This window comes from Malus domestica, chromosome 05, assembly GCF_042453785.1.
Source record: "Malus domestica chromosome 05, GDT2T_hap1".
Classification (NCBI taxonomy): Eukaryota; Viridiplantae; Streptophyta; class Magnoliopsida; order Rosales; family Rosaceae; genus Malus; species Malus domestica.
The window spans coordinates 24,033,821-24,050,691 of NC_091665.1; the positions used below are offsets into that span (position 1 = coordinate 24,033,821).

Below are 16,871 nucleotides of genomic sequence, written 5' to 3' on the forward strand. Positions count from 1 at the left end.
GTACATTTCTCCAGCGACCAATCTCTTGATGTGCATATAAATTCGCATATAAGGAAAAGTTCTGCTTACACAACAAGAATCATCAACCAGTCACATAGATGGCAACACAACAGACCTAGCAAACAAAACTCTCCTCCTAAGTCAATGCTACAATGTAAAACGAGTATGAAGAAATTGAAAACGATTCTCTTTCTGTTTTTTTGTGGGATCTTATAACTCCGCTAGTAAGATATAAGCATCACTTTGCTCATATATTTATGACAAGGAAAAATGACAAGGAAAAATGACAAGAATTCGACCCTTACTCTCCTTGCGATTGATTCCATGGAAAAAATGACAAGAGTTCAACTCTTAACTCTCCTTGAATTGATTATGTGGAAAATTTTCTCACTTCATTCCTCGCTTGATTTGGAAAAATGTCTTATTTCATTCTCTTACTAGTATTCGTTGTATCGTTGAACGATTATGCATTACAAATATTATTGTTGTTGATCTTTAAGTAAATCTTATATATTATTCCTACCTTGATTCCAATTTCGTTACCTCTCTCATCAACCTATATATACGTCTTCAATAATTAAGTTCTTTAATTTCTCTCTAACAATAAGAGATCGACTCCCGTCATCCAAACTCAGATTTTTCTTTAAAACAAATAAGTAAATTGAAAAAAAAAAGTCCTAACCCATTCTTGATGTCAGATTTTGCGAAAGTCCAAGTGTATTATTGGCACTTTGCAATCCTAAATTATAAAAGTGACGTTGGAGATCATCTTTTTAGATCATATTTTGTAGATTACATGATATGACGATTGATGGTTGAATTCATTTTTTAACTTATTAAAAATAAAATTCAATAATTAACTGTCACATCATGTGGTTTATGAAATATACTTTAAAAAGATAACCTCCTAACATTTTCCAAATATAAATTATATGGGGTCTAATACAACTATATAGCAGAAGCATGTGAGGGTTAGAAACGAAAATACAGATCTCATTACGAGATACTATCATGTGCCCTAGGAACGAAAATTATTAAGTATTCACAAAAGATGAGAAGCAACTCCAAATTATAATCTAATTATATAGGTCCGTAGCCTGACATTCGAATGTGAAAATACCTCTTCTAGTTAGTCATATGGGTATAATTCCTTAAAAATATAATTAAGATTAATTTAATTATAATCGTACGAATTCTTCCATAATCTCAAAAGAATTAGCATGTTTTTAAGACTTGCAGGAGGGGACATAGCCATGCAAAAAGGAGGACAGCAAGTTGGGTGCTTTTGGTGTTTATTCATCGTATTTGAATTTAAACAAAATTTTAACGTGCATGTTCAGATATTCTAAATATTAATTTTAATTTTTCTTGTCTTGGAATATTATTAACTAAAATATTAACGCGTGATTAGGTAAGGCAGAAAAAGAAGAAGTAGTTAGGTTAGGGTTTAGTTTAGGAAGAACAAATAAGATTAAGAAGAAAATGACACAGTTGAAAAAGAAAGATAAATAATATAAAAGCAGGCATATTGTAGCAGGACAGGTACAAATAATTAATTAATTAATTAGGTGAGCTCTTTGTCGCGTTGAGGATAGTAGGTACGGGGCCCAGAGAGCTGAGTGAAAGGTTGGAGGGCCCACCGCCGCAACCGCGCACATGACCTACGTTGGACGGCTGCCAACTACTGCCCTGTACAAGGGGAGTTGGTAGCGTGTTGGAAAGAGACCCTTTCCCACTTTTATTTTCTGATGTAAAAAATATAAGAGAAAGAACAAATAAATAAAAAAAGAACATTAAACCCAAGGTCTTAAATGCCGATAATATCGGCGAAATATCACCGATATTATCGGTTTTTCGCGGTAACGATATTTTAATAGGTATCCAATTGGGTTTCATCAAAATATCGTGATATTATCGATAATATCGCGATATTACCGATAATATCGCCATATTTTGGATATGTGCAAATCAGAGAAGAACGCTGAAGCTTCTACAGCTCTGGCCGATTACAAATGCAAACCTTAGACTCCGATCTAATTACCAACGTGAAGAGGAAAGAGAGAGGAGTAAGTTTATACGCTTGGTTCGCCGTGAAATGGCCAAAGGTGTTCGGAAAGTTTCTCAACAGTCACGGGTTCGCCGGAGTTGGGTGAGCTTTCCCCCGACCTGATCTCGTTCCAAAACCTTGGAAAATTACGAGTATAACACTTAATAACACACACCCAAGCTTCAACTAGAACGAATAGAGTTAAACCCGAAGCTTACCTAACCGGAGAAAATGAAGAAAACTCGCCGGAGGTTTCTGGGTTTCATCGATCTTGCAGAGACAAAAGGAAGAGAGAGAAAGACGAGGTTTTGATGGTGATGCCGTCTACGGAACGATGGTGTGGGTGCCGTGTACTAGGGTAATCACGGGAGAGAGAGTGAGAGTGATGAGAGGGTTTCGAGAGAGAAGAGAGTGTGCAGAGAAAGAAAGAAAGAGAAGAAGAAAGAAAGAGGGTCTCAGGTAGGGGACCGAAAACAAAAAAGTTCTTCCCCAAAAAAAATTGTCTCCTTTCTTCAGAAAGGTTCTTCCCCAATAAAAAAATTAAAAAATTAAAAATTAAAAAAAAAAATAAAAAACACACCAAGGAATTCGAACCCCTCCCTTTGTCAACCACGCACCTGGGCTTTATCCAACTCGTTATAGATGTGTTTATGATTACATATTCAGCTTGTAAGATGTCTGCAAGGCTTGCAAGCTAATATTTATTATTTATGATAAATTTCTATATTTAAAAAAACACCAAGGGGATTCAAACCCCTCCCATTTTACTCCTTCAACACCTTAACCACCATATCACTTATGTTTTTGTGAAAATATGCTAAAATACACTTACTCTACACATAGAGATGACGAAGATAGTGAAAATTTTGAACCTCATAGGAACTCTATGTGGTACTAAGTCACTCATGTATCTTACCATGCAATGTATAAAGTGTAAAATATTGTATTAATTCATTATATATAAATGATTATGGTGTGTTTAAACTTCTTTCATTAATTACTACATATTTTCTATACTCATAATGTTTGCCAGTTCGCTAAATAATCAACTTAAATCAGTTAAATCCATCATGCAATGCATTTCCTTCCAATTTTTTGTGATAAACTAATAGATAATTGACTAAATAAACATCTTGCAAAGTTTCAATAAAAATTTCCAAGTTTTTCTTACAATTTCCGTGGTTTCCATATTATTTTTATCGATATCGATAATATCCCGATATTTCCATCGATATTTCCATGTTTTTGGACTACTGATATTTCCGATATCATCGATATTTTATACCTTGATTGAACCCTTTGCTCTCTCTCTCTGTATTTGCCCTTTATTCATCCACAGATTACAAGCCTGCCATTAGTTATTAGTCCGTAGACTGATGCTCATTGTTTAGAAAGTGATATCCGTACCTTGTATTTCCTTTGCACATCTTTTTTTATTTCAATCTCTTAGATTATGTTTACTTAACAGATACTAATATACGCCCATGCACAATGTATATCAAATGTTTTATTTTTATTTTTAAAATTGAAGGAAGGAGGAAGAGAGTGAGAGAGACGACAAGGAAGGGGGAAGAGAGGGAGAGAGGTTTATTTTTTTTTTTAAATTAGAGATGTTAAAATCACATGTAGGTGAAGCTTAAATCAAAATCAACAAAAATTTGTTTTGTGAAATTACGTTATTGCCTTCACTTCTTCGTTGCGATAGAAGACTAAATAGTTTTTTACCCTTCTATGGTTGACAAAGAGGGTTCTTTTAATATATAATTTAGATGAGAAAAAGAATTGAAGAATTAAGAAGTAGGTGGAAGTAAAGAAAGAAAATCGAATCAACTAATCCCACCATTGTTGATCTTAAAATTCTGATCTTTAGGTATTTAATTATGGATTTTAAGAAGAATAACTTACATTTTAATGATTCTTATTACGTGTAAGTAACCGTAGGAGAAAGTTCCCCTACATTTTTATTCCGGCAAAAATAATTTTAGTAAACGCAAGAAACTCGAGAAGCAAAGTGATTCCAATTCCTATTCCTTGTAACTTGTAAGTAAATTCAAATACAAAATAAACAAAGGTGTGAAAAAAGAATTAAAAAAAAAGTCATTTAAATCACGTCTGGTAAACTATACAAGCATATAAGATCATTGTTGATTGTGAGCAGACTGAATTTGAGGTAGAATTGTAAAACGAATGCGGCTGATATGGACACGAATGATGTGGTCGGGTCATTTAATGAGACAATATATTTACAAACTACATAGTTGATTTGGGAAATCCAAACTAATAAAGAAATTACAATGAGGAAATTCTTAACTCACATCAACACTCTCTCTTAAATTGATGCATACATATCACCTAAACTCAACTTCAAATGAGTAGTGAAAAACCATTGCGGACCCCGCATGTTTTAACATGTCAGCTAATTGCTCATTTGATCTTACATATGGAATATCGGCAAGCTTGATGTCCAACTTCTCATTGATAAGATGTTTATCCACTTCAATATGCTTCGTACAATCATGTTGAACCGGACTATTGGCAATCTCCCTAATTGCTTGATTATCAAATAGAGTTGCATTGGACCCTTCGGGTTATAACCAATTCCCGTGAGAAAAATTCAAAGCCACAAAAGCTCACAAATACATGAGCTATCCCCCTCAACTCAACCTCTGTAGTAAGATTGTGGTGTCGACACTTCCAGAAGATGTGCCCTTGCAGTCTTGAGAACATGACTATTTTTCTGTTCGGCCACTCCATTCTGTTAAGGTGTTTAGGGATATATGGTCTCGTGTAGGATGCCTTGTTCTAGAAGAGACAATTTGACATTGACATATTCACCTCCATTATCCGAGCGCAGCACCTTAATAAGGAGTGAAAATTGAGTCTGAACTAGTTGGATAAAGCTTTTGACAATTTTAGCGACATCACTCTTCAGGTACATGGTATAGAGCCAAGTTATTTGAGTACAATCATCCACAAATAACACAAACCAGCGAATTTCATGTTGAGTAGAAATAGAAGGACCCTCACATCAGAATGTACTTATTCAAATAGAATATTTCTTTTAATGAAGCCTACTGATATGAAACACAATGACTTTTTGCTTGATTACATACATTATACTTTAAATCAGAGTCCAAAACACCGCTAAAGAGAGACAAAATTAAATTTCTCAAATAGCCAAGCGATGTATGTCCAACTACTGATGCCACAACATAATTTTCTTCAATTGGTCACCATTCCTACTACGAACATGATTAACTTTGCCTAGTGCACCATCATCGACATAGTACAACCCCTTTCTCTTAGTGCCACACCCAATAATCGCTTGAGTCCGGATATCTTGAAGGAGGCAAGAAAACATTAATACAATACAATCTAGTTGTTCAGTAACTTGACAAACAGATAAAAGATGGTTTTATAAAGCCTGAATAACTAGAGTATTATGCAATGATAAAGATGGGGTGAGAGAAATAGAATCAGCTATTGTTACTGAAATAACATATCAATTTGCAGTGATGACGTTCTATTTAAGTGGAGGAGTCACGGATTGAAAGAGAGATTTGTCATACGTCATGTGATCAGTAGTACCAAAATCAACAATCCAATTGAAGTCACGATCTCCATACGCAATTAATGCTTTTATTGATTGTTCTAAATCATCCAGACTATACGAGAGGGATATTTGATCAATAAGAGACAAGATCGACACATTTTTATCAAGAGCCGATGCAGCCGCGGTAGATCCATCGTAGAACATATGAGAAACTATCCCAAATATTCTTAGCAGTTTGTAGGTCAATGAACAATCCAAGTAGGTGTAGCTCCATTGTTTTCGGTAACCACCCCTTCACAATTGCATCTTTGGTTATCCACTTTTAGAACCTGGGCTCCGTTTTATCCGGCTGAGGCGATTCTCCAGTCAAATAGCCAAGCTTTCCTGACCCCGTTGCATAGACTTCCACCATTTGAGATCAAATTGAAAAATTGGTACCAGAGAGTTTAAGCCCAAACGGCAGGGTATTAGCATAGGGTGAATCACTTAAATTAGAGACTGAAATTATATCGCTAGGTTTCTATTTTCTCCCATAGAAGAAGTCGATTGATATAGTGAATTTAGGTTTACAATTTGAGTAGGATTGATTGTCTAAGACACAAGACAACCAACAAATAATTGGAGTCGGCAACCGGGAAGAAATTGACAAGTAAGGATTAGGGCCGACAAGTATAGTAGTATGTCAAGGGTTTTGGTTTGGTGATGATCTCAAATAAATTGAAATTGTGCAAGAAGCGGTGCGGGCAAATAGCAATTGCCGCCCATAAGGTTTTTCAAGAATTGAGACGTAAAGTCAAAACCTACTATGGTATCAAGATAAAATGTAAATATGGTTTGGATTGTTTCATGTATTCTTCTCTCAAGGAGGCAACATATATACAAAATACATAGTTAACTAGGGTTACAAGAAATTGCCTAATTAACAAGTTAAACCCAACCAATAAGAAAATTACAATAAGGAAATCTCTAACTCACACCAACATCATGTAATTAGATTATTTTTAATTACTATAAAAAGGGCAATAATATTAATAAAATCTAATGGTTTTGGTAAGTCCAGTGAAGCTCTATTATGCCTACTGACTCGACCCACATCATTGTCATCCTTAACGATATCAACTCTTCGAAGTAGGACGATGTACTACTCAGAATGCCCAGTGCTCGTCTTTTTGCACATACATGTTCACAGTTGCCTAATTATGCATAATTCGCAAGAGTACAATACTTTATTTGTTAAGTTCTTGATAACTCTTCTAACCTAGCACAACATAAATTTCTTGCCAACCCTTTGTGTGGTCCCATCTTCCCAACTATTATATTCTTCATAAAGTCTGATTAATTTTGGATTTTTTGGGGTAAAGTGTAGGGCAATATAACGTGGAGCATAAGGTGGAGAAGTTTTTAGTTGTGACAGGAATACGGATGGTACACCACGTGTTTATATGCAAGTGGTGGAAAATTTTAATTTTTAAGCTGTTAACCTTTTAACACACATAACCCATCATTTATATAGAGACACGTGGTGTACCACCTCGTGTAACATCACATTGAAAAATCTCTCCATAAGGTGAACGTGAACCATAATTAGTCATGTGGAGTCCTAAGATAGGGCCATTATTCATACAACATGCACATTGTTGTCATTAAGTTGGAAATGCTGCGATCTAACAACAGTTGGGATATAGTATACCTTTCTACCAAACAAAAGGTGCATATGGTTGGATGCAATTATTTAACATTTGAGAAACCCTAAGGGTATTTTAGTAAAAACACAGCTGAGGATCTAGAAGAAAGACCCACTGAAAAAAAAAATAGATAAATTATAAGGTCAGTCATGCATATGATGTTGGTGGAAGTTGAAGCCATAGAAACAATATATAATTAAGGTGAAACAATATATAATTAAGGTGGAACAATAATTATTCTATTGAAAATTTGATAGAGATAGAGAGAAGCAATACTTGACCTAATAAATAGTCTTTGTGGTAAGCAATTTTTTTCTTGGCAATAACACGTGAAAAGAAAAAATAATTTCGTGGAAGCTTCCAATGCTTCTTCCGAACACCTTTGAAAAAGGAAAATAAAGTAGCATAAAAGGTAGCTCCTTTTCTAATGTGGGAAGGGCATCGTTTTTTTGTTCATCTTTTTTTAATTTATGTTTTTTAATTTCTGGATTTTCTTTCTTGTGTCCTTTTTCCAATGACCATCTATGTCTTAAAGAGACCATTTGATTTGCTTTTTGGGATGGAAGTGGCAAAGTCTTTCTTCTTTGGGAGATTTCACTTTATTATTTTGTCTGCCTCTGTTTTTGCTTTGCATTAATCTCTAAACTAAACATATTTACGTTGGTAATTGTCCATAACACAATTAGTGATCACTAAATTATATAGGGTTTTAGTTTTACTTCGATTATTTTATATGATTAGGTGGTTACGGATTAAATCTAAATCAGTGAAACAGAGCTAGGCACTACTACTAGATGGATTAATAAAGATTTGTTGTTCTAGTCGGACCCAAAGTGACATAACATACCAATGAATATATGTTTGTTGATAAAATTTGGATGGTGGATATGACTCATTGACCTACAATTTCGTCACATTTTTAATCATGAGGCAAGCACGAGAACTACAACTTTAAAAAACTAGCTAAGTTGTTCAAGTGATAGACTTGAAACTAATAAAAGTTTTGATGTATGGAGCAACATATGTATATCCTACCCAACTAATTAAACTCCTCTTCATTTAGACGGAGAAAAACTTGCATGTCACATGTATTAATTTTCATGTGTCTCACATATATGTTAGTGTACTTTTTACATAATGTTACAAATGCAAAATACATGTTTGATGCAACGAGTGCATGCATGCAAGTTTTCTTTTCTCATAACAACATTGTGTGTTCACAAAAAAAAAAATGGTGTGTTTATGTTTTTGTTTCTTTTTAATTTTTTGAGTGTTTATTATTTCTTCGTACTTAGATTTTTGTTGTTTTTGATGTGGGAGTATAAACGCACTCTCTAAGATTAGTTTGAAAAGCAGAAATAGAGAATGACAAGCGGATAAATGATGAGTTTGCCAAAATGTACTCCAATTGATCAACTCTCAAAGTAATTTTTATATAAAACTTAGAGTTGTCATAATGTACTTTAGAAAAGAAAAAAAAAAAAGTAGCACACATCCGACCAAATTTGTTTTACGCCCCCATTTTTGTCTTCCTATTAGAGCAGGAATAGTGACTGAATGCTAAACCTAGTGAGAGTTCCAATTTACATGCATTCCCTCCCTGGAGATGCTCTTAGGGCATTGTTTTATGCAAATCTTGAGTTCCAACTTTCTGGGCATGCTGTATTAGTCTTAGTCAGAAGAAGGTGTGCACGTATTGAATGATTAAAGGAAACGAGCCTCCCTAAAAGAAAATAATCTGAAAATATGAGAACACTCCTTGGAATTCAATTTTCTTTAACTAAAATTCATCATGGTAAATTTCTCTAACAAAAACCCAATAACTAAGCTCCAACTAAGTAATATCCATAATTAAGTTTGACTTGGCAAAATCTGTATTTTTGGATGTCTGAATTACCCCTAGTAAACACTTACTTTGGGTCTCTCACTTATTATCTACATTTATTTTACATTATTTCATTCAATTAAATGTCTTCAAATAACTTATGGGGATTTAAAAAAAAATTTAAATGTCATGATTCCTATGCATTTAATAATAAAAATGTACATGATACCAATGTTCCTTATATAGTTGTTTTCACATGATGCTAACAAGTAAATTAGTATATCCTACAAATATAAAAAAGTTATTTTATTCATAATTATCAATATTTTAAATATAACATAGGTGAATTATTTTGCACAACATAAATATAACAACAATATAAGTTCCGAGTAAATTATGTAATGATACATGCAAAATAATTTACCTACAAAATAAATAAATATTTTTTATTCAAAATTAATTAATACCAATATTTTGCAAAAAAAATATATATATAAAACAATTTACCTACATGCAAAATAATTTACCTACAGAATAAAAGAATGTCAATTGATTGCACACTCTATATAATAATAACAAAATGTGGCTATTATATATGTAATATCACATGAAAAATAATTAACCTACAAAATAAATAAATATTTTTAGCGAATTGATTCAAAATTAAGTAATTACATATTATTTTACATAAAAAAATATAGATAAATTATTTGCACCCATATATATAATTTTTAACAAAATATGCTTAATACATACATGCAAAATAATTTAGCTACAATGATTGTCAAACAAATAAAAGAAATGAAACATATGATTGTAAGAGAAGTATAAAGTAGATAATTTTATAATAATATGACACTTATTTCCCACCATTATGATGGATAATTAAATTCATTAACATAATTAGAGTGTTGTGGCACAATTGTAAATAGTTTGAAAATAATAGATATTTATTTGTTTACATGACAGTAGACATGGCATTCGTGTCGTGTTTTCCGTGTTCGTGTCGTTTTCGTGTCATACCCGATATCTTAACGGGTCGTGTCGTGTAACACCCGTTAAAATAAACGGGTAAAATGACCCGACCCGAAATCGACCCGATAATATTAATAGGTAATATGACCCGACCCGTTACCCGTTAAGGAAAATATATTTTAAACCAATAAATAATCAAATGAAAAACATAATACTAAATAAGTATATACATTTCATATTATCACATCCAAAACATAAAAACGCAATTTTGTTTTAAGTATATTTTCGCTTACCTAAAGTCTTTAATAGTTTTTTAATTAATGTAGAAGTGTAAAAAAATATAGAAAAAATATATAAACACTCGTAATGACAAGTTTTTTTCAACGATCCAACCGTCAAACTTATTTGTACACATTCCAAGATTGCATACGTAAAAAATTGTAAAAAAACAAACATTCAAATATTACGTAACGGAACAAAAGTTATCGACGATTATAAACGAAAAATCACAATTTAACGGTTATTTTAGCTCCGATTTTGATGATTTTTTTACATATACACTCCTCGACCCTATAAGAATGTAATGAATAAATTTGATCTTTAATTTAAAGTATTTACACTAGTAGATACCACAAAAACTTATTTTATACTTAATAGAAGTATTATATTAACTTTAAGTGTTTGTTTAATCTATTGTTTTGACGCAATATGCATTCTACGAAACTTTTTTCAACGATCCAACCATCAAACTTATTTGTACAAATTCCGAGATCGCATACATAAAAAATCGTAAAAAACAAACATTCAGAGATTACGTAACGGAACAAAAGTTTTCGACGGTTATAAACAAAAAATCACAATTTAACGGTTATTTTAGCTCTGATTTTCATGATTTTTTATAGATACACTCCTCGACCCTATAAGAATGTAATGAATAAATTTGATCTTTAATTTAAAGTATTTACACTAGTAGATACCACAAAAACTTATTTTATACTTAATAGAAGTATAATATTAACTCTAAGTGTTTGTTTAATCTACTGTTTTGACGCAATATGCATTCTACGAAACTTTTTTCAACGATCAAACCGTCAAACTTATTTGTACACATTCCGAGATCGCATACATAAAAAATCGTAAAAAACAAACATTCAGAGATTACATAACGGAACAAAAGTTTTCGACGGTTATAAACGAAAAATCACAATTTAACGGTTATTTTAGCTCCGATTTTGATGATTTTTTTACAGATACACTCCTCGACCCTATAAGAATGTAATGAATAAATTTGATCTTTAATTTAAAGTATTTAAACTAGTAGATACCACAAAAACTTATTTTATACTTAATAGAAGTATAATATTAACTCTAAGTTTTTGTTTAATCTACTGTTTTGACGCAATATGCATTCTACGAAACTTTTTTCAACGATCCAACCGTCAAACTTATTTGTACACATTCCGAGATCGCATACATAAAAAATCGTAAAAAACAAACATTTAGAGATTACGTAACGGAACAAAAGTTTTCGATGGTTATAAACCAAAAATCACAATTTAACGGTTATTTTAGCTCTGATTTTGATGATTTTTTACAAATACACTCCTCAATCCTATAAGAATGTAATGAATAAATTTGATCTTTAATTTAAATTATTTACACTAGTGGATACCGCAAAATCTTTTTTTATACTTAATAGAAGTATAATATTAACTTTAAGTGTTTGTTTAATCTACTATTTTGACGCAATATGCATTCTACGAAACTTTTTTTAACGATCCAACCATCAAACTTATTTGTACGCGTTCCAAGATTGCATACGTAAAAAATCGTAAAAAACAAACATTCAGAGATTACGTAACAGAACAAAAGTTATCAACGGTTATAAACAAAAAATCACAATTTAACGGTTATTTTAGCTCCGATTTTGATGATTTTTTACAGATACACTCCTCGACCCTATATGAATGTAATAAATAAATTTGATCTTTAATTTAAAGTATTTACACTAGTGGATACCACAAAAACTTATTTTATACTTAATAGAAGTATAATATTAACTCTTAAGTGTTTGTTTAATCCACCGTTTTGACGCAAAATGCATTCTACGAAACTTTTTTCAACAATCCAACCGTCAAAATTATTTGTACACATTCCGAGATTGCATACGTAAAAAATCATAAAAAATAAAGATTAAGAGATTACATAACGGAACAAAAGTTTTCGACGGTTATAAATGAAAAATCACAATTTAACGGTTATTTTAGCTCCGATTTTGATGATTTTTTACAGATACACTCCTCGACCCTATAAGAATGTAATGAATAAATTTGATCTTTAATTTAAAGTATTTACACTAGTGGATACCACAAAAACTTATTTTATACTTGATAGAAGTATAATATTAACTCTTAAGTGTTTGTTTAATCTACTGTTTTGACGCAATATGCATTCTACGAAACTTTTTTCAACGATCCAACCGTCAAACTTATTTGTACACATTCCGAGATCGCATACATAAAAAATTGTAAAAAACAAACATTCAGAGATTACGTAACGGAACAAAAGTTTTCGACGATTATAAACGAAAAATCACAATTTAACGGTTATTTTAGCTCCGATTTTGATGATTTTTTACAAATACACTCCTCAACCCTATAAGAATGTAATGAATAAATTTGATCTTTAATTTAAAGTATTTACACTAGTGGATACCGCAAAATCTTTTTTTATACTTAATAGAAGTATAATATTAACTTTAAGTGTTTGTTTAATCTACTATTTTGACGCAATATGCATTCTACGAAACTTTTTTTAACGATCCAACCATCAAACTTATTTGTACGCGTTCCAAGATTGCATACGTAAAAAATCGTAAAAAACAAACATTCAGAGATTACGTAACGGAACAAAAGTTATCAACGATTATAAACCAAAAATCACAATTTAACGGTTATTTTAGCTCCGATTTTGATGATTCTTTACAGATACACTCCTCGACCCTATAAGAATGTAATAAATAAATTTGATCTTTAATTTAAAGTATTTACACTAGTGGATACCACAAAAACTTATTTTATACTTAATAGAAGTATAATATTAACTCTAAGTGTTTGTTTTATCTACCGTTTTGATGCAATATGCATTCTACGAAACTTTTTTCAACGATCCAACCGTCAAACTTATTTGTACACATTCTGAGATTGCAAAAGTAAAAAATTGTAAAAAACAAACATTCAGAGATTACGTAACGGAACAAAAGTGTTCGACGGTTATAAACGAAAAATCACAATTTAACGGTTATTTTAGCTCCGATTTTGATGATTTTGTACATATACACTCCTCGACCCTATAAGAATGTAATGAATAAATTTGATCTTTAATTTAAAGTATTTACATTTTTTATATATGAGTGATTGTATATATATTTTTTTACATTTTTTACACTTCTACAATAATTATTATTAATTTTATTAATTTTTCCCTCAAATAAAAAACATTATTCATGAGGGTTTGAAGGATTTTAAAAATCTAAACGATAATATAAGTGTAACAATTATCTATTCGTGAAGGAATAATGATAAATCACGAGTGTTTATATATTCTTTCATATTTTTCATACTTGTATGTATGTCTTCTTAATTCTTGCATATACAAATACTATACTAGTATATTTTAATTTTGGACAAGAATATGTTATGTAAAATTTATCCTAGTAATAATAATAAGGAACTCTCATAATAAAAATAAATAATGACTAAAACTTTTTTTATTTTTTTATAATTTATATAGAACAATAATACAAAACTATATATTTAATATAGAATATATTGTATATATTAATATGATTATTGTATTTTATAATAAATCTTTTAGTAATTAAACTTTAAAATTATTAAAATATTTTTTTTCTTAACGGGTCGAAACGGGTTACCCACGTGTTACCCACGTGTATACCTGTTAAGAACCCGTTATTAACGGGTTCTTAACGGGTCACCCGATAGTGACCCGATAAGTTATCGTGTTGACCCGAAACCCGTTATTTTCGTGTCGTTTTCGTGTCGTGTCACCGTGTCGTGTCAAAAACTGCCAGGTCTACATGACAGTCTACTTCAAATTTGGGTTTTATTTAGATATTTAAAATGAGATGGATTTTTGTCAATGAAATAAGTGTTGCATGAGCTTATATCTCAAGAATCCTACATATGGTAGAGTTGACAAAATCATCAAACCTGCGAGACAATTTACGATCTGGTTAACTTGAAGTCAACAAATAAGGGCTTCAACTCTTCTGCTGGTATCAAATTATCAATGGCGTCCCTTAAATTTTGACCTAATATATCCATCGAGCTACAAGTTGTTGTAATACCTCCATCGACAATCAAGAATCAACCCATGCATGCCTGCATGCAGCAGCCTCTTCAATGTTTAAGGGTCTTTGAACTTAATTAATTAATTAATAATTAGCGTAGAAAAAGATTGAAAAATAAAATTAAAAAAAAAAGAATGGGAAAGGGTTGACTCTTCAAGTCTAATCAATTTGTTAGAAGAGACTTCAATTCATAAATTAAATTTTAAAATGTATAACAACCGACTTCTTGTTTCATAATTCCAACCAAATTATTCCATATTGTTTATTTATCATCTCATCCATATATTTAAATGAAGGTAGCTGGTGCTGGTAGCACCAACTATAACCAAATTGAAATTATACTAAAGTTTGCTTGCCAAACATGCTACAGTACATACTATATTGATACACTATTAATTTGAATGATAAAGTCTGTGGTCTAACAAAAATATGTACCATAATGTATGGTAATAAGTACATTAATCACTGCCACTTAGTATTACGGTCTAGGTATTCCTCTTCACTTGTAAGTGAGAGGTCTTAGGTTCAATTATTGCCAAAGACAAATTTGAACCACATTATTGCTAACCCATTATGAGGTTTAGCCCACTCCCCACCCCCGTTAGTGTAGACAATATCATTTGTTCAAAAAAAAAAAGGTACATTAATCACTAACATTCATATCTAGTGCGTCAACACTGTTCATTTATAGTAATTAAACAACTTCACCAAAAGAAAAAAAAACATGTAAAATGATTTATTTTTTTCTTGTTATTATGAAATATAAGACAAGAGTCAAGCTCTTGTCATGATTGCTGGAGCGAAATATTTTACCACTGGAGTTATAAGTTCTTGTTTATGATCAAAATTTATAGACCTCAATTCTTGTGGTCAAATTCCCCATGACAAAAGAACTCTAGTGGTTAAAAAAAATATGGTGGGATGTATAGGGTTTAGGTAAGTAGTTGTTGCAAAACTTCTAAATTAAAATGATGATTAGTATGTAGACTACTCCAAAGATTCTCTCCAATAATGAACATCCCTTACAACCCAAACTTTTCATTGTATAGAATGAAGTACTCTTACAAAGTAAGAGATATGAGAAAGTCTTGAGCGTCACTAGTTGTAAATATTATGCGTCTATCTTTCTCTCATTACGTGACTTAGCTCATTACAATTAGAAATAGGGCAAACTGTTGGAGAAATGTGTTGACAGAAATCACTAGAGAGAAGATGGTATTATGTAGCTAGGGTTTTTCATATGGAGGCAGATTCTCTGCCCTCTCACTTCCCGTGCCCTCCTGTTTGTGTGGTCACAGTTAAGCCATGTCAACATTTTATATTACTATTTATTTTTGTCTTATTATCTTTATAAAAAATATATATATATAATGTTAACGTGGCTTAACAGTGATCACACAAAACAAGAAGACATGGGAAGTGGGAGGGCAGAGAATCTGTCTCCTTTTCATATTTGTGATACATTTGTGATAAATAGTATGGTAGGTTGGGATTTCATAACTGGGAGGTTGGTAGAGAAATGGGGTACTACGGACGGTTGGTAGTTCCTTCACGATTTTTATAGTATTTGGGGGTTTTAACTAAAGAAGTGATAGGCTACCCACCACTCCCTATCTCTCTTATTTCTCCTCCTCTCAGAGCTTATCCATTTCTTCCCAAATGAGAAAAATTCAGTCCCATACTTCTACAAAGAGACAAACCCCCCCCCCCCCCCCCCCCCCCAAAAAAAAAAAAGAATCTAACAAGTGGTTTAAAAATCAAATTTCAATAATGGATGTTGGTGATTTTAGAATATAGTATTTTATATATGAGTGGATATTTTAGAAAATTTGTTTAGAATATACAAATTAATCAAAAAGAAGCCATGCTCTTTTGAATATCTCCAATAAGGAGGGGTAAGGATTGACTACACTATTGTGTTGAAGTCTTCAAGTCTTGAAGCAAAATCATTATAGTTTTGCAGACATAAATTGGGTCAATTCAGTGTGCTCGTTATCTTATACCTAAGTTTAAATTCTCTTTTTTTATTTATACAGAGTAGTTTATGTTTTATTTTTGTCAAAGAAACAACAACAACAACAATAACAATATCATTGCTTTCATTTGAAAAAAATATAGAATTTGAGTTTGGAAGAGAAATACACAAAAAACTCAACACCTATCTTTGGGTATATAGAGATCCAAATAAACAACTAGATTATTTACCAACTCTTACTTAAAATTGCTGGTAGCAACAACCACCATAACATGGCATTAAACCCTTTTGAAGATCTGGTATGAATCTGACAAATCCCAATTTGTCCTTTTAAATAGAAAAAAACAAGTGAAATAATATAGACAAGGGTAGGCTGAATTGTTTTCTATAACAATAAACATAAAAATAACTCACATTCTAGTAAATATGATCATAGACA

At 31.6% G+C, this 16,871-nt stretch overlaps 1 long non-coding RNA gene across 1 annotated transcript; it reads right to left on the bottom strand.

Moving 5' to 3' along the window:
- Positions 1 to 1,491: 1,491 nt before the first annotated feature.
- LOC103410609 (uncharacterized) lies at positions 1,492 to 2,529 on the bottom strand. Its single transcript, XR_011581009.1, has 3 exons — positions 2,266 to 2,529; positions 2,079 to 2,184; positions 1,492 to 1,745 (listed from the first exon to the last, which is right to left on the bottom strand). It is a non-coding gene; the product is annotated as an uncharacterized lncRNA (long non-coding RNA).
- Between the last annotated feature and the right edge of the window lie 14,342 nt (positions 2,530 to 16,871).